Source organism: Sitodiplosis mosellana, unplaced genomic scaffold (assembly GCF_009176505.1).
Source record: "Sitodiplosis mosellana isolate CC-2019 unplaced genomic scaffold, AAFC_SMos_1.0 Smas_scaffold_2, whole genome shotgun sequence".
In the NCBI taxonomy this organism is placed as follows: domain Eukaryota; kingdom Metazoa; phylum Arthropoda; class Insecta; order Diptera; family Cecidomyiidae; genus Sitodiplosis; species Sitodiplosis mosellana.
The window spans coordinates 1,843,313-1,870,375 of NW_022595245.1; the positions used below are offsets into that span (position 1 = coordinate 1,843,313).

Consider the following 27,063-nt stretch of genomic DNA (forward strand, 5'->3'; position numbering starts at 1 on the left):
TGGCTTTTGACGTAATCGGTTTGAAATTTATGTTTTCCTGTCGGTAATAAATTTTACTTCCGCCAAAAACGCATTTCATTTCATATCGTTGCTGACTTTTTCTGTTACTGCCTGTGGATCTGATGCCATTGGCTGTTTGCAAACATCCCGAACAGCTGCTTATTTCTTTTTTCTTCTATTTTTTCCCTCAATTTGTGGCATCATGGCATTTGCTCTACCTAGCCTCATGACATGATTGCGACAAGCAAAAACGAACCAGAGACGAGAAACGAACGACAGTCTAAAAAAACGGTTCAAACCGCCAAATAGAACGGTGGCAAACAAGACAGCGGACTATTAATGAGAAATTTCTTTGTGCAATGCATTTTCGATTTGACGCCGCGCTCACGTGGCAGTTCACAACTTGTTAAAAGTTATAGCACGACAATTTTCTCGTTTCTCTCTTTTCGCAACACACACATTCATGCAAATGCATTTAGGTACTGGCAACAACATGAAAGTTTTTGTGTTCCTGGCTGTGTCCTAATGTGAGCTCTTGTGAGCAACACCTCCTATACACAATACCAAACATTGAAATATTTATCGTTAACCGCACATACCTTACTATTTCACTTGACTGCGACTGAGAGCATTTTCTCTGTCTATGCATACACACACACCGGAGAGGCCATTACTCGGTTTAATGAGACGAGCGTTCAGTGGAATGAGATCGAACCCTGTTTTTCAACTAATTGCTCTTGACTCCCTTTTTCGATGTCTCTCTCTGTGTGTGTTCACATCAAAAATCTTGATACGCAGAATAAGAGCATTCAATGGCTTAAACTCCCCCTCCAAATCGTCTGCATGGATGTTGGAGCTTCCGGAGCCCACCACAAGTCAAGTTTTCACGTGCGAAAAAGACACGTGACAAATACCGAGATGAAGAGCGAAAAAAACGAACACACAGACATTGTACGCATAAAAGTTGAATGAAATGCAAATTCTGTACCGAAACAAAATGACTTCATCAACTAGAAGAATTTCCGCTTCGATTTCGATCGGGTAAACAAATATTTTCTCATTAATAGATCAATACCTCGGCATTACCGTTTGATTTCTGTCAATAAAAACAATCTGGCGGCAGCAGCAACTGCGGTACGGTGCAGATGAATGTGGCATTTGGCTTCGCGTGTGTGTTCATTGCTTAACTCATGAACTCGCAGCGCGCCGAAACTAAAACCAAACAAGAATAGAGGGAAAAAATAGAGCAACTATTCCATTGTCAACCTGACGATCGTTGGAACTTTACGAATTCTTCACGATTTATAGCAAAGCCCGGCCACTATTCCCGTATGCACATTGCACACCAAACGAGTAATGAAAAGAGCTTTTTCATTTCAACTTTGTCGGCTTTTTTTCCTTCTTTCTGCTGGGATTTTGTAATCGGAATTTTTCATTTTCCGACACGCTGTTACGACTGAATTAATAGATTTGGTAATTTATCGTTGAGTTTCAGTGCACAATTTTTTTTCGCTCATTCTTTTGCCACCGTTGTCGTCGATGCTGTCGTACGCTAGCCGCGTCGAGCCGCGCTTCACACACAACGAGCTTCAATTTTGAATTTACAGCACATTCTACCATAAATTTTTATCTGTTCAAATGCGATTAGAAGGAGAAAAAGTTGGTTGGCTTCAACTGACGACGACGACGACGACAAAAACGCTGCTGCTTCGATTATATTGCAAGTTCCTTCCTCGACGCTGTTAACCGTATAAATCATTATTTTTCGCTCTCGTTCTCTCTCGCGCTCAATCTGCATGTGCACAAAATCCAAAGCACCACCGGGTATTTTGTATCCTTACTCACACACACACATTTTTCCGCATCGTGCGCCGAAAACTTTCAGCATCATTTCGGAGATTTTCGATTACGCAGCGCGTATAATAAAAAGTTTAAACTCGAACACCAAACTTGGGTGTATGTGGCTTGTTTCGTCCATGTATTATGGTGTTTTCAATGCAAACAAAGTGCGTTCCGTCATGTCGAATGGAATTTCCCACGATTTGTCCATGTCGATAAGCGAACAATGCGCCAAACCACATTTTCATATTTCTCACTCATTCGCTGTGTGCTCAACACATTCATTAGGTGAAGAGTGTTACAAGCGATTTTTTGTTTTGTGTTTGGTTTTTGTAATTTTTTTATGTAAAATAATTTGTAACGCAAATGCTATATCGGACCTCCAATAAAAATCAAAACATAAACAAACTCTTTTCTGCTCTTTACATTTCAATTTTTGCTAAATTGAAATCATTGAATTAACTAACTGAATCATTTATCTGGCGCTTTTATTCGCCATTAACAATAACAGCTGTAGCAGAAAGTGAGAGAGAGAGAGAGAGAAGAAAAAACTTGTTGTTGGTACACATTTTCGAATAGTAAATGAAAACCCATTCGCTTTAAATTACATGCAAAGTGAAATGTATTGTAGTGCTTTGGTATGAATTTTGTTTGATTCTCTTTCTAGCTCTCTGCTTGTTTTTTTCCTTTTCGTTGTGTTTTTCTCTCATTTTCTTTCAATCTGCAGTGTTGTGTGCTGTTTTTTGTTCATTGAACAAGTTTTATGTGTTGCTGTAAGCAGCTTTGGTTAGCATTACTTTTGCGTTCGTTGTTGTTGAGAGATCTTCGAGAGTTGTGGTTGCTTTTTTTCTCTTCTACTTCTTCTTCTTCTTCTTCTTCTGGTGCTGTTATTGTCGAAAGCTATTCATGAGCGTGTAGTACAAAATTCAATTGAAAGTATCGCAGCTGCGGGAATTTGTATTATTGAGATATTTGTTCAATAAATAGGGTCGCCTTTTTTCGCTCTCACACAAAATCAAAAAGCAGCACTTGCTGCATCCATCATCATCATGGGTAAATGAGCATAATCCTAAGAAGTTGTATTGTTTGTCTTATGACATACACATAAAATTAATTACATTTTAACAAACACAAAAATATGACTCAATTACGTATGCAATATTGCTATGGATTTCGACAAAGTGCCGGGTTTCCAAGAAGCAAAGACAACGGAACCGACCATCGCATATGAAATAAACTGTCACTTTCGCACCATTTTTCAATTTTGCAAAAGAAACCAAGGCGAAAAAGAAATGTGGCTTAAGTGAAGTGAAACTCTCGAGATCAATTGAAATAAAAACGGCACATTTGATGGCACTGTCATTTAAATCACCATTTTTTTTGTCTGTGCTGTTTGCTATTTGTTATGTGCTATGGCAGGAAAATCGAGCGAAAATAAATATTCCCAAACAATGCCATTCTCTCGCGCGCTCTGCTCTGTCTCTCTGGCCGAAACCAAAAAATATTACAAAATATGACATATAAATCAACTTATACTGTCTACTTATTTTCAATGAAGCAACCGAATGTAGAATGTTTGTCTTTCGTTTGCTCTTGTGCTCTCAAGCCCCTCGGCATGTGTGTGTGTATGTTGGTTTAGTGTTTTTGTGTGTGCTGGCTGTGCGACGACGACGACGATGCTTTCGTCATAAATTTTGCACACGGAAATGTGCAACACAAAACACACTTTGCGAACAAAGAAGCTTAAAGAACTTGCAACCGAATGCAACAGCAACAAGTGCAGCACATAAGATGCAAATGTGTTGCTTTCCCATTGTCATCATCATCATCGTCGTCGTACACCACGATTGTCTCTCGCACACACTATTTAAATGTGAATAAGAGTCTAAAGACCTATTGCTGTTGCTGCAGTAACGACCACGACGACGACGACAGCAGCAACAACGACCATAGCAGCTTACACAAATGAGCAGTATATTTGGAGAGTGTTTGCTTTTTAGTTCGATTCATAATGAACTTTGCAACAAAATAAGATCGAATGAGTAACTGTGAATGAAATCGAAACACAAACACTGAGAGAGAGAGAGAGACAGAGAGAGATGGGGAGAAATTCGTATTACGTTCTATTATATATCTGAATAATAAATCAGATCGTTGACATAACCATAATTTATTATTGATTTTCATCAAGTTTTTCCCGCACTGTTCCCAACGTGGAACACCCAATGAAAGCTATTGAACTGAATCGAAACAGATACACACAGCGCACACTGCACACAGCAAAAAAAAAATGAATGGCTTTTCCGATTGTTATGAAATTGAATGACCAAATCGATTCCATTTTGTGTGACATCGCACGAAAATACATTTATATAAAAACAAGAAACTTGATGGAAGTTAGGCAGCAGCAATAGCAGCCACAGCGGTAAAAAAAACGAAACATTTGAATGATAACAGAAAAAGTTGATATACAATAGATCGACACCGTGTTTGCACTCGATGCTATGCTGCTGAAAAAGGATAAATTTATGATGAAATTTGGTGGAAACGTGGACGCTTCCCCATTGAATGTACCAATGGCACGACTCAAATTTATAGTTTACCCATTTGTTATAGCAAATTTAATTCTAAATCGAACGTTATCGATCACAAACAAACATCAACAACATTTATACGTTTATACACATGCACACGCAGACCACGAAAATACGCGCGCATACAATTCCAAGTGAATTTCGATAAATTACCATAAATTGATTTTTGAAATTGATTCCGTGCACATGCACAACCAATAAAGCTACCTTATTCATGCGGAAAATCAGCTAAATCATTCATATTTATTGCGACGATGCTAAAAATGGATGGTGGTGGTGGTGGTGGTTGTCGACTCCGAGATGCGGAGACAAGTGGTGTAACGTACAGACTAGGGCAAAAAAACACATACTCGTAAATAAATAGCGCAACAACTGAACGAACGGAGCGCAATAATATTCCAACGAGAAAGTAATTGCTTATCATAAAACAACATGTTTTTCGTGCGTAGCAAAATTTCTGTGTCAATTATTACGAGTTTTCGCATGAGCGAAGTTCATATTTGATAGCGTATACATACGCAACAAAAAAAGCGAGAAAAAAAATTTGGCTAAAATATCAAAAATAATAGACGAGTACGTCACGTGCGTTGTTATCCTTTCCATGCATCTGAATGTATCGGATATCATCGCATCCATATTGACCTTCATTAATCTAAAATTTTCATTACGATGAAATTTTAATTGTTGTTTAATCTCCAAACAAAAACGCTGAATAGACTAGATATTAATAAGCATACAACCGCAAAAACGCACGACGAAACCATCTCCCACTCTACTATCCAAATCGATCGAATGTGTTCATTAAATAAGCGTGCGGGATGCCGAAGCCAAAGTAAAAAATAAACAAAAAACACACAAAAGGAGCGAGAAAAAAAACTGGAGCATAGTATCATAAGTAAACACCCTAGATCACTTTTCGCTAGCTGATATTAATAGCTGAAAAATGTCGGTGTGTGTGTGTAAGAAATGCCATAGATAGAAGATTTATATTTCATTTTTCCTTGAGTTTTGCGGGCAATCGATGACTCAAATAAGCAGCTTTTCATCAACATTAACATCGCCCGCGAAATATCTCAATGGATAGCAAATTATGGTTTGCTGTGTATATGTGAATTAAATCGACGCCGCATGCTGCTATAGCAGCTATACCAACGCTGTTGCGGTTCTTGGTTGCTCATTTCCTTGCGCTTTCCACTGTGGTTCAACGGAAAACGGCAACGCAAATTATATCGATATTCATCGCAGATCATGCAAAGTGATGCAGTTGCCGCCACAAATTAAATAATAAACTTCGACCAACAATATCGTTTTTCATTCTTCACTTCATTCCGCATTTCTCTGGCAAAAAAGGCTGCGCGCTTATTTCACATTGCTTGGTGAATTAATTTTGATGGATACGAAATTAAATGTAAATAACATGATTTTCTAGTCAACAATTTCGACTACAGGTCCATCGAAGTCGATTTTAATTGGAATCTGTGACGATGGGGAAAAACAAACAAGCATTGAATATTGGAGAATATAACGAAATCAAAACTTTTTCCATTCAAACGGTGATATAATTGTATTAAGCTGTACGCAATATAAGCAAGAGTTATTCGACAGTCGAACACACTTGAAATGTATATAAAAGTTTTACTCGGGCGAACGAGAGAAAAAGAAAAAAACCCAAATAGTCAATTCTGATTCATTTAACAAGAGTGTCATTGACTATCTTTTGTATGGCGGAGCCCTTTGAAAACGTACGAAGCACATGATCTTGAATGCAGAACAAGCAGCAGCAGCTGCTGCTGACGCTCGAGAATGAGTGAGATTGAATTTGCCAACATGCTTATTACAATTCAATGGATAAACTTGAATTGAATCAGTGGGCTTTTATGTAGTTTGCTCAGTCTAATTGATATTTAAAAGTTCTATGTAGTAGAGGCTGTATGCCGAAGCCGAGGTCGGCTGGATAAAATAAACAGAAATTATGATGTCCATTCTTTTCAATTCACTCACTCTCTCTCTCTCTCTCTATCGTTCTCGAGCCGATGAATAATGAAAAGCACTCCAAATGAAAATAATCATAAATTTTGCAGTGCTACGATAAAAATGCCAAATGGACGAGCGATAAGCGCGCACTCAGTGCATGAAGCTGGAAATTGCATGTTGAATTTTCGTTGTTGTTGTTTTGTTTAGTTTTATTCTATAGATATGGATATATTCCGAAAAGAAAAATGAGCCAAAGAATTATGGTTGATTGCTTTCTTATTGTGGCCAATGAGGCTATGGTATTCTACCTTCTGGTTACGTTTTACAACACACATACATACATTTTTCGCTAGGTAATTTTATTTATTACCCACATGTAGAAAGCAAAAAGCAGCAACAACGTGGATGCACGTGAAATTTTCATCCTAAGTGCACGCGCCTCATCGTCGTCATCGTCGTTCGCTGGATCCTCGCTATTTTTAAACGACGTGTACGCTCCACATTTCATATTTTTCCATTTTATTCGAGTTTTTTGCTCTCTATTTTCTTCGCCACACATTTACTTTTTCATTGAATTTGCGCTAGTTTGCGACTATGACGGTGGATACATATTTGATACGGTTATTATATGTTTAGACCAAACAACATATAATCCATGGCTACATGTAAATACTCTCTTTCATTCTCTATGGCAGAGATAGCACTTGATACATATATATATTGTAGGCAAGTGTATTATTGAAGTGCCGCGGTAGAGGTTCATGAATGAGAGAAGAGAGCACACACACATTATTGTGGTAACATGGCATTGTTGATGGAACGACATGTAGATTGAAAGGTAGAAACCAGCATACACCTGTATGCTCAAAAGATGAAGAAGCACACACGAACGAACGAACAAAAAATAGATTGCAATATAATTCAGTGGTTCTCGTCGACTCTATCGATGTTTCGCCTTTAGTGAAATTTCGGAATAGAATTTCAGCAAGATTGGGAGAGAGAGAGAGAGAGAGAGAGAGAGAGAGAGAGAGAGAGAGAGACAGAGAGAGAGAGAGAGAGAGAGAGAGAGAGAGAGAGAGAGAGAGTGAGAGTGAGCGAAAAATGTAGAACGCTCGAGTTTATCAATGTTGTACAACGAATGTATGCAACTACCGATTCACCGAAGGTAATCGAAAGCCAAATTATACAAACTAAGGGGGCAAAGGAAAAATTTGTTACCAAAGTATTGTTAGAAATTAAATTGGCTTCATCGCGTCCAATAACGGTATGCATCAAACAATTTCTGTTTACTTATTGCATTTTCCACAATATTTTCCGTTTGTGTACACAATGTGCACTGCACATTCCACTCTCTTTTTTCATTCTGGTGTCTTGTTTGAATGCCGAAAATTTTAGCATAAACGAAAAAATTCGGTGTGTATACACTGTGTGCGCCCGTGCAAAATGCACTGAAAAGTGTAATTTTAGCAAACAATTTCATTAGGAAACAAGATCTGTGAAAATGTGCTGGATATGGTACTTGCAAATTGCAAGCAATGACGCAAACCAATTTTTTTTCGTTGCTCTCTTTCGCTTCTTTCTTTTTTTCTTTTCTGGAAACGAACGCAACTCACCGTTCTGCTTCGGCATTGAAATCGTTGGATGCGACAAAAAAAAGAAGTAAAAGAGAGATTGAAAAAAGCACGAGGAGTAAACAAGTTTTTTTTCCCTCAATTACGATTTTGTTGTACGATGTGCCATCCTTGTAAGCAAGCGTTTGCTTTGCACCATAACCTTCGGCATATTTAATAAAACGGAAAAAAAGAAGAAATAAAACTTTTTTTTCTCAGCTCTTTCGCATGCTGCGGGATTGCCTTCAAAAATTTCCATCCCAATGCAAAATGCATAGCCAGCATAGCGAGTGCGCCCAGCGTACTTTGGTTCATTTTTATTGAATTCACATACACCGAAGCGAATTTCAATTTCCATATCGCCGTCATATTTCTTTTGACAGAATTATTATTCATTAAATTCCATTCATTCGCCAATTTTTGTGTGATTCTTGTGTGTATGCAGATAATACTTAATTCACAACCCATTTTTCTGTGGTAAATAAATTCATGTTTGTTGCTGCTGTGTCCTAACCTTGCCGCTGCTTTTTTCCCTACAATGGTTTAGATACTGCTGTGATGTTTTTGAAATCGCCCTTTGATAATGCAGCCAATGCAATACACTCTCGATGAATTTGGCTTTTGGCAATATTGCTTTCGATGTAATAAAATGTAAACCGATCCGAATTGAATGTCGTTGAACGCGCGTGTGTGTTTTTCTCATAAAATGCGACCCCAGTTGTTGTACAAAGAAGGAAAAAAAAATCTGCGTGAGCATGTCAGCGCATACCCATGGATTTAATTCCAATTATCAGAAAATGCACAGAAGATGAGTTCACTTGAAAACGCTTCTATTTTTGCAGCATGAAATGCAATTTGAGTGCAACTCCAAACCTGGAATTCATTCAACTCAATTTGAAATGCGATCGCAATTTTGCGAACGGAAATAACCAAAACCAAGCAAGCAAGCAACCAACCCACACCAATACTAACACCATTGGAATTTTAGTGAGGAAACGAAATTAATTAATTTTTTTTTTCTTCTCTTCTCTTTTTTTTCCCGCTTTTTCCGTAGCAGAAGCCATTGAGAATATTTTATCGAACGCATTGACCGACGAATTTCATGTAAGTTAAATTTCTCTATCGCCACATCACTTTATCAGAGCAAAACCCACATAATTTCACACTAAAACCCTCGAAATGTGGGATGCGCACACACATTTGAAACGAGCAAAAAAAAAACAGACGAACCCAAATGAAGAGAATGCGGGAAAGAACAACGGCAATAGATGAAAAGACGTAACAGTATTTTTTTTCTGTGTGTTTCCCTTGATGGTGAGGTTTTTCGGTACGGTTTCGCTATATTCCAATATGTCAATAGAATTGGCAATTCGCATCATTAACCTGAAGTGGCAGACGTGTGTTCGCCACAACAGAACGAGCGAGCGAGAGAGTGAGAGAATGAATGACGGTGTATGTAGACAAAAGAATAGCAATGCACAATGTGTTATGGTTGTGCGTCAGTGACGCAGATGGTGGATTGATTGAGGTGTTCGGAAAAGTTAGTCCCAGTGCAAGCTATTTGACCCATGTTTTTGCGCGTACGTGAAAATAGGCATTCGATTTTTTTTTTCATCGTGGCAGGTCATTGGCAACCAATTGGCACCTAAGTTGAGAATGAAAAAAAAACATCGACGCAATCGAATGCGGCAATAGCCTCCAACAATGAATGGATCATTGACAACGCATACATGTATGACACCCACGCATCAGCGACATAACCGAAAAGTGAGCCAACGAGAAAAAAAACAGATATGTCATGACATGCAATTTTTTGATATTATTCTAAACTTAATTTCAATGCATGATTTATGCAGTGCTGATGACAAAACAACTGATTGAAGGAACAAACGGCAGCAGAACAACGGCATTGTTTTCAACAGTAGCAGTAGCCGTTTGAAAACTCCTTCAAATGAGTTGTACTCGTAGCTCGAACTTTGGGTGCGTATGCAAAAAATCGACTAGCGAGAGGTCACGCAACCCAACCGAAGAAAAAACATCCACATCAATGTGATGTCGAGACGCCCGAAAACAGAATGCTTTTTTCTCTCACTCTTTCTCTCTATTTTCGTTTGAATTTCCATCAGAAGCGCCTCTTGAGTGGCAGGAAAGCAAAAAAAGGCTCTCTCACGCTTAATGTACCACGCCACGCTTATTTCCACATCAATGCCAACCACGACGACGATAATAATGATGATATTGTTTAATTAAAGTTATTCAATATGGTTCGAAGGGGGATAATTATGTTCTCGACGTAATATAAAACGGCATACACAAACATGGATTGTCTTTTTCTATATGTGTGTGTGTGTGAGCGTGTGTGTTAAGTGAACGATAAAAATCAGTTGTGAACTATTTTATGGGGAATTTTTTCCTACAACATAAAGAGCGCATCTTTACCGCATTTATCAAAACGACATCAATTGTGTGTCTCTCTCTCTGTGTGTGTGTGTGTGTTGTTTAGCTGCCAATAGTTTTACCACACGTTCGATTCTTCTTTCTGGCGTGCGTGTGTGTATGTTGTTGCATTTTCTATTACGGAATACTCAATAGAGTGCTACCATATTACCCGGCGCGTTCACATGATACGATCGCAAATGGACCTTTATGTCAATAATGGAAATGGACATTGCCGCTTTAGCTTTATCCAGTCATTCCCTATAAATCACTCACAATCGAGCCCGAACGAAACATTGCGAATAATCAAATTATATCGTCTCATATTTCCCGGTCGTCCGTGCTGTGTGCACGCTCGCACGTAATTCGTGTGTGATGCTTTGCATTGTGGAAATTCATTGGGAAAGTGCTCTTTGTTGTTATCGCCTGCCAAACGGTTTTGCATTTGTGGTTTTCAACACGACATCGCATTTGCTGCATTTTGAGGAAGACATTTTCATTCATTGATTAATGGCTTTTGACATCGTCGCGGTTTTTTCTCTCTCTCTCTCTCTCTTTCTCTCTCTCTCTCTCTCTCTCTCTCTCTCTCTCGACCGTTGACAAAAATGTTGCATCCATTGCGCTCTATATGTGTCGTACGTAATAATCATTTTCACGCATGAACTAAAACATTTTTGCATTTTCTCCCCGCGCTACACCTCTCTGTCTCTCTTGATTGCAACTTGGTGGTGGCGGTGACGGTGGTTGGATTCGCGAGAAAGCCATCGGCAATGATGGTTATGTAACCACGTACGTCTATTTTTCATACATCCAAGAAAATGAGCTTGCGGTTTGCAAAATTGTCATTGCAATATTGCATCGCTTTAAACTGCACCAAATGCCATTTACCACATTCCTTTGCTCAACCACTTGCACTACTGAACATTCGTCAATTAATTGATATGGCTTCTGAACGCCAAACTGACCAAAGTGACACTCTCTCGGTACGCCATTTGATCGATGAATATCATGCCATCCAACTCAAACCCAAATCAATCATTTTGCACGAACAAATAGTCAAATTACCGAGTTTTCCCTACTGATTATCTCAATTAAATTTAATTAGCCATGTTTCTCACTATGCCTTAGCTCATGCTAAATATATTTTTGTTTGTGCATGTTTATGTCTAATGCAAACGAGCCCAAAATTTGCACCGTTTGAGTGTATAGCGTTTTGATCGATGAAATCGAGTTGCTGCTACTGCTTGCGGAATGTCAAATGCATTTTTTCCACTTTTATGCCATTCAATTAACAAATTCAAACCACATATGTGTTAAATTATGCTAAATATTGACAGAAAATACGGTCTGATTGTGAAACGCAATTCCATATACATATGTACATGGCAAAATGCATTTGTCATCGAGCATTTGCACACAAACACATATTTCGACACACCAGATAACGAATCAATTTTATCTTAATAATTTTAATTGATGAAACCACATACAAATCATCAGATTTCACGTTAAATTAATTTCTAAAGGGTTTTGAGCACTGTTGACATGACACAGCATTAATTTTCCATGTTTATGCATCATACGTTCAATAATCCGTTATGCACAGTGCATGGCAAAAATCCACGAACCGATTGGATTCAATGATTCGATACCTATCATACCAGAACACACTAACAAACTAACTGACTGACAGTAAATTAAATTCACATTTGGAAAACGCCCGTAAATAAATCAATCGAGTAAATGCATTCATTTTGGCTTTGAAATATGCATTTCAGTTGATAGAAGAGCCGATTTTCGGGTATTTCGAACCAGTTTCTGCTGGTAACTAATTTAGATATGTTGCAACAGAGGTCAAAAAGTCCACAACTGCACAATGCACACACTAACTAGTCGGAAATTTAACCACACGTTCGAATCGAATCGAATCGAATCGAATCGATTGATTTGAGATTGTCTGTCTTAGAAAAGTTTTAATTAAAATTCATTCATCTTTGAACTGGTCGAGGAAAATCCGGTGGTTCAGTTAATGCGAAAAGTGCTCGAATCATGAATGATGGATGACATTCATCTGCACCAATCGATCTGCACATATAACGTATAGCTGGATAATTTTGCTTTGTTCAAGGGTTTAATTGTGTTTTGTTTGGAATTTTTAATTTCACTTGGCTTTGCTGGTGCTCGTTGTGTTTCCAAAGCCAGTCTTCGCATACCTTCAATCCCGTGCACCGAGGCGGTATTCCATTGAACTATTCTGTGTGTATTTTTTTTATAATCCGATATCCTCCGCACATAATTATTTTCTTTTAATTACAACACTCTTTACGCTTGTTCGAATTCGATACGCATTGAAAGTTCTTAGCAACGTCTTGTGCTTCGGTGAACAAAAGAGAGCGGGAGTGAAATAAATAGCATCAACGCCAACTCGACAGAATTCTATTTTCCTGTTCGACTTTTTTTTTGCTCGTTCGTTCGCCTCATGATTTAATTTCGATATTAATCATTTGAACGTGTGCACGCTGGCAATAAATAGCGCAAGTAGTGAATGCATCATCGTTCTATCCAATTAAATTGAAATGCATTTTGATACGGTTACTAAAGAATGAATTTTGTTACACATGCAGCAGCAGCAGCGTACACACATCATGATATTTATAGATTGAAGACCGACCATCGTCGTGTCTTTTCATGCACCGGAAATAGCTTCAGCATTCATAGATGATATGGTAAAATATGTATGGTATACCTAAAGTTCACATTCACTACTTAATATACTTCAAATATGCGCGCGCGTTCAGAGTCAGACACACCTGCAGCAGAAGTAGTAGCAGAAGCAGCGTTGATCTGATTCGGACAGTAATGATTGGCAATGAGGCATGCAATAATTGAATTTATTATAAGAAACTTGCTCGCTTTCCCCTCCACTTCATCTTTTTCTTCGTCGTCTTCGTTTCCTTTGGTGTGTGCATGTGCTTGAGCATTTTCATTGAATTTTCTTTCAAAATTCAATTATTCACCAAATTCCCTCGCATTACATGTAGTTGTATTGGCTCGTCATAGTTCGTTACGTGTGCCCAAAAACACATTTTTCGATGTAATTGATTTGGACGGAGCAGTAGCGAAGCGGCTAAACGAAATCTACTGTCGATTTGCCGTCGACCGGAAATTGATTAACTTTAGTTTTGATTGCTACTTAAGTTCCGTATTTCTCGATTCGACTTCACGGCGGGGGTCGCATTTGCAATTTTGCTCTGTTTCGTGTGTTTGTTTTTTCCTGTTTTTCCAATTCGAATATAATTTGATGGTGTGTTGTCTTCTCATTCACAAAAGTTCATAATAAAATGCGAAAAATTACAGTGAAAAAAAAGGTAGCAAGAAGAAGTGGCTTAAAGACTTGAATTTATGGTGACGCTTCAGACAAAGCTTCAAACCAAAAGCGAATTGTTTTTCAAATGTCTATAGAAGATGAATGAAGCTAATGGAAAAACACACTGGGCGACACCGAGAATGGTAGCCGAATTGAAAATGTTCCCAACTTATTTTCCGGACAACGATGACAATTCATCATTTCGACGTACGAGTATTCCAAGTAGAAGTTCATTTTCCAATGTGTACATATCTTTGCCCTCTCCATCGCCTCTCGCTTTGGTTTTCTTTCGCTTTCGATTCACGAGGCTAGAATTCAAATGAGTTTTATGCAGCGTCACTTTGGCTTTATTGATGAATTAAAATTTCAATTAGGCGATTGTGTGCATTCATTTTCGTAAGTACGTTTCAAACTCGAAAAATGGAAAAATTATTATCTGTCTGATTGCCTTCGGGCCTTCAACTCTCTCTCTCTCTCTCTCTCTCTCTCTTTCTCTCTCTCTCTCTCTATCATGCCCGTGAGTGCGCGCGCTCCACAACAAAGACTTCAATTGAGAAGTGAACTAGAGAGACAGAGTTGTATGCGGTTTTGTTTTTTTTCGCTCTGTGCTTGTATGAATTCTTTTATCTCTCGCCAAATACAATACTGCGAACACTGTTTTCAATTCTCCCATCGTTTCCCGCATTTTAAACCACATCCACATACAATGTTTGTGTTTTGTTGTTGCTGTTGTTGTTGTCTTTTCCATATTTCTTTCTTTCCACGTCACCCATTCATATTCCAGGTGTCTTTTATGTCTTTTTCCTCTATGTAGTTGTGTATCTTGTTTTTTTTTCTTCATCTTCTTCTCTACGTTGGTTTTAGCTTTTTTGCCCTCACTTATTCAGCGCTTTTAATTCGCGTAATTGCGATAAATAGCGCCACGAAAACAGATTCTTTCTCGTCATTTTTTGTTTGTTTGTTTGTTTTGATCGCTGCAGTTTTAATTGCTCCATGTATTGCGTTATTGGATTATGGAACTCGCCGCTTTTTTGTTCGAAGCTGCTTCACTTTGCTTTATGTCTGCAGATGAAATGGAGATTTTTCTAAAGCAATTGAAGAAGGAAATTTAAAGCGAATGCAAAGAAAGAAAGAAACATCAACCGAATCGGAACAAAACAAATCATAATGAAAGCATTCGACTAAACTTTGTACTGATATAAGAGTGAAAATATGAGGGAGTTAGACAAAGTTTAAACGACACAATGTAAAATGAAAGGGTGAGAGTGAGAGTAAGGATGAGAAAGAGTAAGAGCGAACGAAAGAGTGAAGGAAAGAAGCGATGGAGCGACAGATAAAGACCAAGAGAGAGAGAGAGAGAGAGAGAGAGAGAGAACAGTCGTGATTGTACAGAAAATATGTGGAAATGTGCTTTGACGACACAATTCATTATTTCGATGGCTTTAAATACGACGACAAAAATTTTGTCGTTTAAATCATCTTTTTTGCTTATATAATCTTCATTTACCACATATGACACAGCAGTCATCACACATTCATTTGCTATGTCTCTGACTCGTTGCTTCCACGCATGCACAGTGTTAATACATAGTCGGTTATTTGAATTGAATGTGTCGACGAAACGCAAAGAATGCGTTAAAATAATTGCTGAAATTGAAATTATCTATATCAGCCTTCGGGGAATGTGGTGTAGATTCGGTTGTTGTATCGTCGTCATATCAAATGCTGTCGGTTCAGTAATGCAAAGCTCTCTACCTCCCTTGAAATGGTATTTCTAAAAAGCAATTTTCAGAAAATGCGAAAATACGAGATTCAAACGACTGTACGCCGAGCGATATGGTGTGTGTGTGTGTATATGCAACCAAAGTGACGACACACATGAAAAACAAACATAGAACCATTTCAAAGATGTCATTTACAGTTAAAACCGAGGCGACACGAGACACTAGCACGCTATAGTTATGAAATGGAATAATTGTGAGTGAGCGAACGAACGCTCTCTTCACTTTGCTCTATATGTCTCGGCAAACCGAGAGAATGATGTGTCTTTGTGCACATTAGCCGGATGATATGAAGATTTTTATACGCATTTACGCACATTTTTACACTGAAATCTTGCGATATTCGCGTGTTTTTCGTGTATATAGAAAATTCTTGGCCCACCACCGTCAAGAAACGGGCAGTTTTTTTCTTGCACAACAACACAACGAAACACCGAAGATAAATCTAATTTTAATGCAAGGCATTTATAACGATTTAATGGATTTGGATGTAAAATAACTGTCTTACGGGATGGAAGTTATGCGCATTTTAAAAGGGAGACACAAAATTGCATGCGTATGCACAGATTTGCGCACTTTATGTTGTTTTTGTCATCAAGAAAACCTGTTGTCTTAAATCCAATTAAATGACTTCCACATGTGAGTCCTGGCATTGCTAACCGAATGAATAAAATGCCTGAATGAACAAAAGCGTTTTCAGTGGAAAAGTTGTTACACTTTGGATGTATATTTCCCTTCTTATGAACGAACACACACACACACACACACTGACTGGATGAAATGAACCGCCAGGCGAGAGAAAAAAGTGGCGCAGAAAATATACACCCAGTCAAGATCATTAACGTTAAAAGCATAGTGAGAGTGAATAAGTGATTTGGGAAACAGCAACAGACAGTAAGGGCATTAAACACATCACCTGGATCTCGCACAATATCATAATACTCGTTGATTAATGAATGTGAGTCGCTTTGTTGTTGGAAATGATCTAAATCGCAGTAGATGTGTATTTCTCGCGCGTGAACTAACAAATTTTCTTGGGCATTTGCATGTGTAGCTCTGGGTGTTGTTGGCGGCGACGGACCTTTGTCTTTTTTTGGCGAGGCTTGTATCAAATCATAATTTGTATGTGTAACTTCATCGGATATTTCACTAAAATATGATCGTCATCATCATCATGATTGACTTCGTTTGGACATCATCTTTTTTTCTGAGCAAAAAGCCGTTGTCTGTGCTGTGCTATGCGCGCGCGCTTGCCTGGTATGTGAAAGTGATTACAGCGAGAAAAATTTCACGTCTTCTTTTTTCGGTACTTTGACATGACATCAAATATCATATGCTGACCATATATGATTAATCGCCTTGCGGTCATAAACCGAAAGTGAGATCCATTTGACAAAAAACATATACACATTGTGAATCTGCTGTAATTATGCATTACCGGCTCGGCATTTGGCCAGAGTATCTGTGTGAATAATTATAGTTCACACTGGACTACAAAACGGGTAACACAGTGGAATTAAGCCATTGCTTCTGGTTTTTTCTTCTTCGTTTTCTTTAGCTTGGTCTTTTTCGCTCGGTAGCACTGTGGCCGACGTCTAAATCCGATTACCTAAGAGATTCAAAGCACATAGATTAAATGCTTTATTGTTTCATCGTGACTTAAACGCGGCTCAGTCGTCTATCTCAGAACGGGCTGGTTACATCAGTACAAACAATTTTCCACCATAATCTGCTGTAATTTCGCCAACGGCCCCACAACCATACATCTATCGAGTCAGTGCTCTCTGTCTTGCGCTGCTATGACGAAACTTACACATTGCTTTATCTCATCACACCACTCTCGGTCTTAAAAAGAATTCGAAGAGAGACGAGCACAAAAGACGAGCGAAAAAAAATATATACAACAACATTTCACACAGCGAGATAAACGGAGGGCCACTGTGCAACAGCAATTTATTAAGAAAGACCTTCCAATACACACAAGGTGGAGTAATGTCCGAAATTGCACAATTCCTATTGAATGAAATATTCACAAGTTGTTGATTTAGTGATCGTAAATTTGGAGGAATGAAAATTGCAATGCAAGCATTGGATGAATAAAAATGGGGAATCTCCCTTTCGATTATCAAGTGTATTGCTCATCGGCAAAACACAAACAAAGCACAGAAGAAAATATACAACACAAAAAGCAAAGCAAAATACACCGTCAAGCACACGTAGCCAATTGAATCGACCGTAAATCGTTGTCATTAGCAAATTGATTCGTATGAAAGGAACAAAGAAGAAGTAGCCACAGAAAAACCAAAACACAAAACAAAACAAGGAAAGAAGATTCAAATCAACCGGAAAAAAGAAAGTACTTTGATTACGTTTTTATAATGGGGCCGACCCCGTCTCGTCGGCTCAACTTATTTTTACCTGCAAAAGTACATATCTATTAGGCCCATTTGGGTGGCTACTGGCTACGCTTCAAATGAAATTGAGAAGTCAATTTCCGAGTACGCCGAGAGTATTTGATATGGTAAAAAAAGTGAATGAAGCGACCGTGAGTAATTATATCGATTTGACTCACATATTAACGGTGATTGTGTGCAGGGAGCTCATCTCGATCGTTGAAAAGAAAGGAATTTCACTTGTTCATCAAAATCACACAAGAACGGAAAATTGAGTGTGCCTGAGGGAGAAATGCTTTGTTTTCGGCAGTAGCCTATCACATATAGAATGCAAGAGTGATCCACTTTTACGCATTCCGAGGTCGTTTAACGCCATGTTTTGTACGGTCGTTTCTTTCGTCTTCATCGTCTGTTGTTCAGTAGGTTACCTAGTCAGGTCCGATGTAATTCAAATTTTTTCTCATGTGATTAAACTACTCGTTTTCCGCTCAAAATTCACCTGCCCGACGTTGTTTTTTCTGGCTTCGTATGTTTGTTCGCTTCGGTTTGAATCGAATGCTTTTGTATATGTGGGTGCTCTCGACATTTTCAATTGTTCTGGAGTGTGAGAAAAACGTAAACAAATGAAATGACCACAGCCAGCTACTATAATAGCAGTGAAATTATTGGGTGCATTGATCTTATCTCGGTGATTTCATTTATCATTCAGCAGCTTTTAAAGCGCGAAAATTACGTCGGATCATTATTCTCTGTGGCCGGTGATCCACACACATAGAGATATACACGGTCTTCCGCCCGCAATCGTTCGCCAACGGGGAAAAAGGGAAACCGCATGTGAAATCAAAACACGTCATTCTCATGATAAATTGATATTATAGGCTTTTGTATTCAATTTTGTGTTACACCACACACACACACAATGGGACGGCGGCTATTCTTTGCATCGAAAGTTCGCATGGAATGACGTTTTACACTCACAGACTTCTGCATTGATTCAGGCATATCACAGGCGTTTGTCAAGTGTAATCATTTTATATAACAGCTCTTTGAAAAATTGAATGCAATGCAAATTTCAATGGAAACGATGTGAATGCTCGAACACAGAAGAAGAGAAAAAAATAGCATCGATGCGAATTGTGTCACAATTGGCCCAGTCTTCAGTGCCGTCATCGTTGTCGTTGTCGTTGCCATCGTCGTACCATTCAATTGCCTTTAATTTAAATGCTGAAATAAATATGTTGCCGTAACTATTCCTTTTATTTAATTGAAAAACTTTAAAAGGCAGCAACGCTTTCAAGGTCCCTTTGATAATAACAACGCTTCAATGGGATTTTGTCACCTGCGACTTCCTGAAATTATCATAAATCCAATTTTAAGCCGTCTCGCGCTCGCTCCTTGCAAACTTGAATTTCAATCGGATTAAAAGCGAGCGAAGCCGCCCAAATATACAAGTGTGAGCGAGAGAGCGAGACAAAGGCATTCACATATTGAAATATAAATTCGGAGCATTTCATTTTCAACGCTCCATTTTGTAGATGCAGCGTACTGATTGCGTGCAATGCCAATGCCAATGAATATGAAATGCCATGAGCGAATGAGAATGAAACGCAGAAAATCAGTAGAACGACGATGCTTCTACCAAAAAAAGAAGATGAAGAGAGAAATAAATATGGCATGAAATAAAATCAAGCTAATTGCTAAGCCAAATACAAAAAGATTGGTATGGCAGATCATCAGCGATGAATCGGTATTATCCACATAAATTGCGGATTATTTGGATCAAGATTTCGATGCAACGAAAAATCTGAACGGAAATTAATGCGATGATATTGTATTGAGAGATGAATAAAGGCAGAGACAGCAGCAGCAGCAACTGCTCAGCTGAATTTCGATGCACATTCCGATGAAGAAAAAGAAATCAACCATCGCTAAAAATATCTATATACTGCGGCGAAACCTTGCATCGGATTACCATTACGTGCAATTACAATAAATAAAGCGCGCTTATGAATTTTTACACATTATTACCTCGATGCCAAGCTGGCAGTATGCTTTGAATCAACACTGTTGATTTACCTGCAAGCCATTTCTGTTTACGATTCACTAGCTTTTTGTTCGCGATCGAATTGTGATGTGTTGTTTCATTCGTTTTTTGTCTGCTTTTCCGTGATGTGAGTTGACTTGTGTATGTGTGCTCTTGAATTTGATTTAAAAAAAGTTGTTTTCACTGCACGAACCAAAAGTAATATTGCGTTTGACTGCACAAACCGTGTAAAAACGAGATGAAAAACGTTCAGCGCATAAGATTAGCAACAACAACGAGAAAACAAAAATAAACCACAGCAATTGCCAAGTGTATAAAATTAATTTTATTCAATCCGATTGAAGAAAATGGCAGAAAAACAGAATCGAGCAACAAACAAAAAACGATGCAAAGAACTCTCGCAGGTTTTAATGGTTTTTCTTCTCTCTCTCCATATCTATAGAGCTACAAGTATAGACAAGTAAAGAAGACGACGAAAACGAAAATTGAACCAGAATATGTATACGATACAAGAGCCAACGCAAAAAGTATCAAAACCGAGAAGAAGAAGACGATGGAAAATAAACATCACGTTGCTAAATATTACGTATGAGTGTGGTCGGTGTTCAGATCGAATCCAATGGATTTCAACCAACACACACCAAGCAACTGACGCGCCAAACTCAAGAGAAATTGCTCCGGTTGGCGTTGTTGCTGGTGCTGCTGCGGCCGCTACGCTTTTTTCCACTCTTCTCGGTTCGGATGATTTTACTCTATCTGCTTCTATACTTCTCGTTTGCTAATATTCGATGCTTTACTCTTCGGTCATGTCTTCTTCTATTTTTGGCATTTTCTTAATCAGAAAAATGTTACGGTTAACAATTAGGCCGTAAATAAGTGGTTAAATTATTGCTATTGTAGACAGCGAAATATACACATACACAGACAACTTTATAATACACGAGAGCGTTCTTTTTACATCGATGTGCAGAGGCGGAAGCAGCAGCAGAAGTAGCTAGAAGAATAGAGGAGAAGAAAAACGGCACAGCAACATAGAGAAATTGAAGAAACCCAGAGAGATAGAGCGAGAGAGACTAACACCGACCAAACGAGAGATAAATATAGAGGGAAAAAAGTTGGCGATACAGAATGCCGTGAGGTTTATAGAGAAAAATAGACAAATCTCATGCTCATGTATACGAGAAGAACGCCATTGCCATCGGAATACACTCGATCGTTTTTATCTTTTTATTTGGAGCATTTTGCGCTTGGCTTTTGATTCTATCTTTTTCCGATTTTCCCATTTTGTGTGCTTAAATTGCTTCTTTTGTGAATGAGAGAATCACTAGCCATGCCACTTGCTGTGTGGCGTTTTGTTTCTTCTCTCATTCGTTTGCTGTTGTTGTTTTTTTCTTTTTTGCTCGCAATTGCCGTGTTTTTATCTACACAAAGTCAATGCGATGAAGGTTTGGTGTTCTTCAGCTTGTCGCACAGTGTACGAGGTACGAAAGGAAAGAGAGTACCGAGACAAATAATAGCGAACGTTATTACATATTAAGCATAAAGTTGGTTCAATGATTGGACATACATTTTCGGACGCTCACCTTGAGGCACGTTCAAAAGAGTTTGAAAAATTGAAGCAATTGAAGCGCAATTGGCTTCGCCATTCGACTCATAAGCTAGAAAAATGGGATTTGACTTTCAAAGCATTTCAATCTGTGACGAAAATAAGAGCAGAAAGAAACGCGCGAGCGTAAGCAAATGTTTACAAATTTTGGTAAGACAAAAGGCGACATTCATCCATCAATACACATGAATCAACGGATTATTTGTTTTTTTTTGCTTCTTTTCTAAGGAAGGAACTTTATGCTCAATCTTTTCGTTTAACCCAGCTCAATTTTTTGGTTAGTCAACTTTTATGGAACATAAAAATCAACGTAGATTTTTTGCTATTCTCGTCGCTTGTTTTTTCTTCTCCTCCTTTGTCGAATCGATGTTCATAACAATAAAAAAAAACTTTTTATTGATGTGATTGAAAACGACGACGACGACGACGATCCCGCAGCAGCATTTGTTTCAGCTGAAAATGGAATTTCGCTTTTCTTTTCTTTTTTTAATTTCACTAAAAGCTCGACCCTTTCGGTTGGATCAGATTGAATGTCTCACCTTACAGATTGAAATATTGCACCAAATCGAAATACGCTTACGAATTTATAACATTCTCGTGAATCGGAAGAACAACATCGAAATAGAAAAAGAAAATCAAATTGGGGAAAAAACAACGCGGAGAAAAAAAAGATAGAAGAGACTGAAATAGAAAAACAATTGGAAAAATGAAAAGAAATTGAAGCATGAAACATCAGAATCGCACGATGTGCTTGCTCTCGCAGCACCAACACCAATGTACAAAACCAAAGAAGATAAGTCACGAATGTTAGTATTTTTATCATTTCTGTTGCCCCCATCTCTCCCACCCTTGCTCCCGTTCGTACATGTTTTATTGTCGGTATGTCTACATGAAACTATATCATCATCAATGTCTTTATTATTATTTATTGCACCAAAAATTCCATGCTGTTGTTCCCCATGACTAGTACCTTGATATTTTTTTTATTGTGCCATGATGTCTTATTGGGCTGTCAACCAATTTAATATTGAAAGAGTTAAGAGATTCTCGGTTTTTCGTTGTTGTTGTTGTTGTTGCGAGTACTTGTGCCTGTCGAGAATTGAGACTAGTGACATCGAAGCAGGAGATCGTAGTAGTAAAAGTATCAAGTGGTGCCAAGAAGATGCTTATTATATATATATCTCACCGTATTAAAAAGCTGTAGATTCTTGTTGTTCATCGTACATAATTTAGTTTGTTGTTATGTTCGGCGAAACATTCGATGTGTGGCTCGAACAACGGAAAGAGCATCTTTCGTTGCAATGCCATACGAACCAAGAAATGTGCAAGCAAACTCCAAAGGTTTTCATATTGCCCGCCTTCTTTTTATTTATTGCTCGACAAACAAACCGGAATGTGCATGTGTATGTGTGTGTGTGTGTGTGTGTGTGTGTGTGTATGTGTATGTGTCAAGCCACTTCGGTTCACAAGAAATGTACGGTGCAAGTAGTTATCGTATGTATACACACATTCATTATCTAAAGAGTTGCAATGCACTTGTTAAATTAGGTCGTTGTTTTCTGCTTAAAATGGGAATTGTAGGTAGAGTGTGTTATTTATATGGGTCTATGCATAGCGTTTGCTAGCTCATTCTATCTCTTTTATTCGTTGCTTGTGTCTCTCGTTTGCTCGATCTCACTTGCAGAGCCTTACTTAAAAACTTGCCACTTAGAAGATGCTTTTCTATTTTGATTTTCAGCAAAATAATAAAAAGAAGAAGAAAAAAGAGCGAGAGAAAATGGGTGAAGAAATGAGCAAGCGATGCAACCATCTTTTCTCGCTTACGGTAAACAACGAACGCGATGATGATGTATGGCATATTTTGCACGCTCTGGATAGGAGCGAATGAACGAACGAACGGAACCAGCGCTCGCTCGTTCGAACGTACGTACGTGAAATGTTTTGAATGAGAGAGTACCACTTTTGCAGCACGTCATTGAACGGGCGGAAATTAAAAACACATAAAATAATCATAGCAGCCAGCATTGCGTTTTATCACGGCACATATAGCTCTCTCTGTGTCTGTCTGTCTCTCTCTCTCTCTCTCTCGCTTGCTCGCTCGCTTCAACTTCATTTCAACTAATTAAAAGATGTCATAGGCAAATATTTGATCAGAAATGTGGTACGATTGATGCTCTCACTCGAAAAATGGTTCGAGTGGCGAAAGAGAGAGCCGCTCTCTGAGAGCGAGTCGTTTTTCGAATGAGAGCGAGTCAAATTGAATGAAATTAAGCGAAATGCACACAAAAAACACACACTTACAGAACGTGCACTTTGTTGAAAATACGGTTTGAAATTTCCGCATAAATTCGATTTTTTGACTAATTACAACACGTACTAATAGAGTGCTAATTGTGTGGCATGATTGCGGACGGGTTGATGTCTTTTGTTTTCTATCACTTAGTTAGTGTTTAATAAGTGCTTAAAACGTTGTGTGTGAAATTAGCTAATTGGGCGATAATTTACTGTTAATTTATACACCAATCACTTTGAAATTGGCTTTATCACAGCACATCACACACATAAACGGGCCAATCGATCAAAAAACAGTTTGAAAGTTGGAAATAATCAATCATTGAAATAATACAGCTGATTAAATGCTTCGAAAAACACAATCGCACATTGATCCACTTACTGCAACCGAATGGGAAAAAAAGAAAGGAAAAAAAATCTGAAGCGATCCATAAAAAATGTGTCATAAGCACGAACAAACAAAAGCAAATGGAATGAGAAGAGTGTCGGATTGCCATGTCACCATGATCGTCATAGAGAAGAATAAAAAATAAATCGATGTGTAATCGTTTGATTAACAAAGCGTAAAATTCTACCACATAATATTTCGAAGCGGTTTCACGTGTGTGCGCAAAGTATTACAATGACATGACATGCAAATCACGAAACGCTTGATTCAACAATGTCTTGAATAATTATTTTAGAACGTGACAATCATTTGAAATTGATCATTTCTCTCCCTCTTTTATTTCTTCTGTTTCTTGTTCTTCTATCCGTGTTGTAATACAAGATAAAACTGTCATCTACATACCAATGTGAGATTAAAACTTTGGTACGGTAGAAAGCTTGTGGAATTTTCGGTTTGGTTGAGGTTTCGAAATCAAGAAACCATTCAAAACCACACGGATTCAAAATTCAGCGGTTGCAAAAGATGATAACAATTTGTCCGATTGTTATATATTTGGTATATGCCGCTAAATCCGTTCATTCACGTACGCACCGAGAATGTTTGAAAATTAGCAGCAATTTATTGGTCATTGCTCTCATTCTCCGGCTTTGGCATCGTAGACGATGAGCATTGTAAAGCGTGAATCATCGGGTGACAACGATGAATAAAAAAATCATACATGAGAATCAACCCATTCATCATCCGTTGAAATCTTTTTCATTCACGTACACAAGCGCGAGCGTACATACACACATGAGATTGTGCTTGACTGGTTGCTTTTTCGCCCCGAAAAATTGCAATTTGTCGTTGAATGTTGTACGTCATCATCAATGACAGTACTGACGACGATGACAACAGCAGCAACGCAAGGCTTTTCAAGCTATATTACATACACCGTTACGATACTCGCACATTCACGGTGTCGTTGTACGCTCTTGCTCGCTTGCTGGCTCTATTTTCTGTTTACTTTAATTCATATTCATGCCGCTTTTTGCCGCTTATTGAAACCCAGTGATACGCATAGCAATTTAGAACTGTGATTTTATGGACAGGCACAATGGGCTCGAAAATAAGGGAATACGAACCATATTTATGGGAAACGAACACACATACAAAACATTTCTGTGTGGATGTAGTGAATGGGATTGAGAGAAAGAGAATCTAAACATTTAAATGACAATGCCATGAATAACAGAGTGCCAGCAACGACGACGAGGACAACGACGATGATGAAGAAGAAGTAGAAGCAAAACTGTCTCTTCTCTATCTCTATTCCAGTTCTCGCACAATTTTTTGAATCGCACACAAAAAAAAACACACACACACAGGCAATCACATGCATGATGCCGTTTTGTTCGAGCAACAACACTAGCACCCATTTAAATGTGACGAACAGACGAACGGGAAAAACAAATTTGTTTGCTGAATTAGTTTGATGGATTTGATAAAGAAAAAAAATGTGCACACACAGCCAAATGGAATGAGAACGAGTGTGGCTAAAATTGGAATGGCGGATATAAAGTAAATACCTATGCGTGAGAGATAGAAAGAGACACGCACTCGACAGTCTAGTTGTGCGAACATAATTCCTCGTCTTGATGCGGAATTGTGCGAAAACTTTTCAAACACTACAGATCTACTGCACATACAGAGAAAGAGATAGAACAAACCATTTGAATTCGTATGAATAGATGGAAGCATTTGCATATGAGCCCATAAAAGGGATGCCTCATTTTCCAATTTGTTTGCCTCGTTACAATGCCAGTATTTTCTTCGTTTCTAACCTCTTTCCTTTACTCTTCGTCTCTTTGTCTGTCTCTACCTGACTCTGTCTCTGTCTGCTTCAATTTCATACTCTCAATATTCATGGTGCAATTTCATGGATTACACAAAAACACACACACAAAAAAAGAAATATTCATTGAAATAATATCCCGCGGAGAACGGGAGATAGAGAACGAAATCGATTATCGGAATTGGCAAGCTATATTATAGATGCAGAGCACACAAAATTTACCGATCAAATGCATTTCAACGGTGATAATTAGTTTGATTGGTTTTGCGGCCGTACACACACCAAACTAATTACAGACTATAGGTGCACGTTAGTTTTTTTGTGTGCTGCTATTGTTGCTGCCCTCAGCACAGTATTTTAGTGGTGTACGTGCGAAATCGATGGAAATGATTCGATAGATGAAATTTTTTATCAATAAAAACTTTTTATGTGTCTCTATGGAGCCATAATGAGTTTATAAAAATGAATGGTGGAAAGCGGAATAATTTGGCGAGCGCGCGTTCGCGTCACATAAAAAATGGTGTGCTGTGCTAGTGGAAAACGACACTGTATCTCCCTTTCAACGACCGCGCGAAAAAAGGCGTTTCAATAAAAATGGCGAACGCCATATCTATTTTCTTCTTATGGGTTTTTCGTTGTAATTTCAACTTGGTCTTGATGCAGCGGGTTATAGCTTGGGTAATTTGGAACATGTTTATTACTATCTGGTCAAGATATAAAATGTTTTGAAATGCTGTTAATACACCCAGTGCGAGTGCAAGTTATTGCATATGCAGTTGTGCTCACTGCTACGGCAGCTGAATGGTTAGGAATTTGCTTCGAGGACCGCGTGATCATTTCCCCGCCGATAGTCCAGAGTTTCTGAAGAAAATTACAAAAGAGATTAACGCTTGCGTCGAGTGAAT

At 38.3% G+C, this 27,063-nt stretch overlaps 2 protein-coding genes across 5 annotated transcripts in view; one reads left to right on the top strand and one right to left on the bottom strand.

The window, feature by feature from the left end:
• LOC129565417 (rab3 GTPase-activating protein catalytic subunit) overlaps nucleotides 1-27,063 on the bottom strand; it is a 122,885-nt gene that overhangs the window by 56,339 nt on the left and 39,483 nt on the right. The window lies entirely within an intron of this gene.
• The window catches only part of LOC129565418 (leucine-rich repeat and fibronectin type-III domain-containing protein 3), a 96,352-nt gene that overhangs the window by 32,021 nt on the left and 37,268 nt on the right, over nucleotides 1-27,063 (top strand). For 3 of the 4 annotated variants that reach the window (XM_055440318.1, XM_055440321.1, XM_055440320.1), the window contains one exon: nucleotides 9,075-9,121. The gene's annotated coding sequence lies outside the window, so the exon portion shown is untranslated. Of the gene's footprint in view, nucleotides 1-9,071; nucleotides 9,122-27,063 lie in introns of all 4 variants that reach the window. The other variant, XM_055440319.1, reaches the window with a different exon arrangement.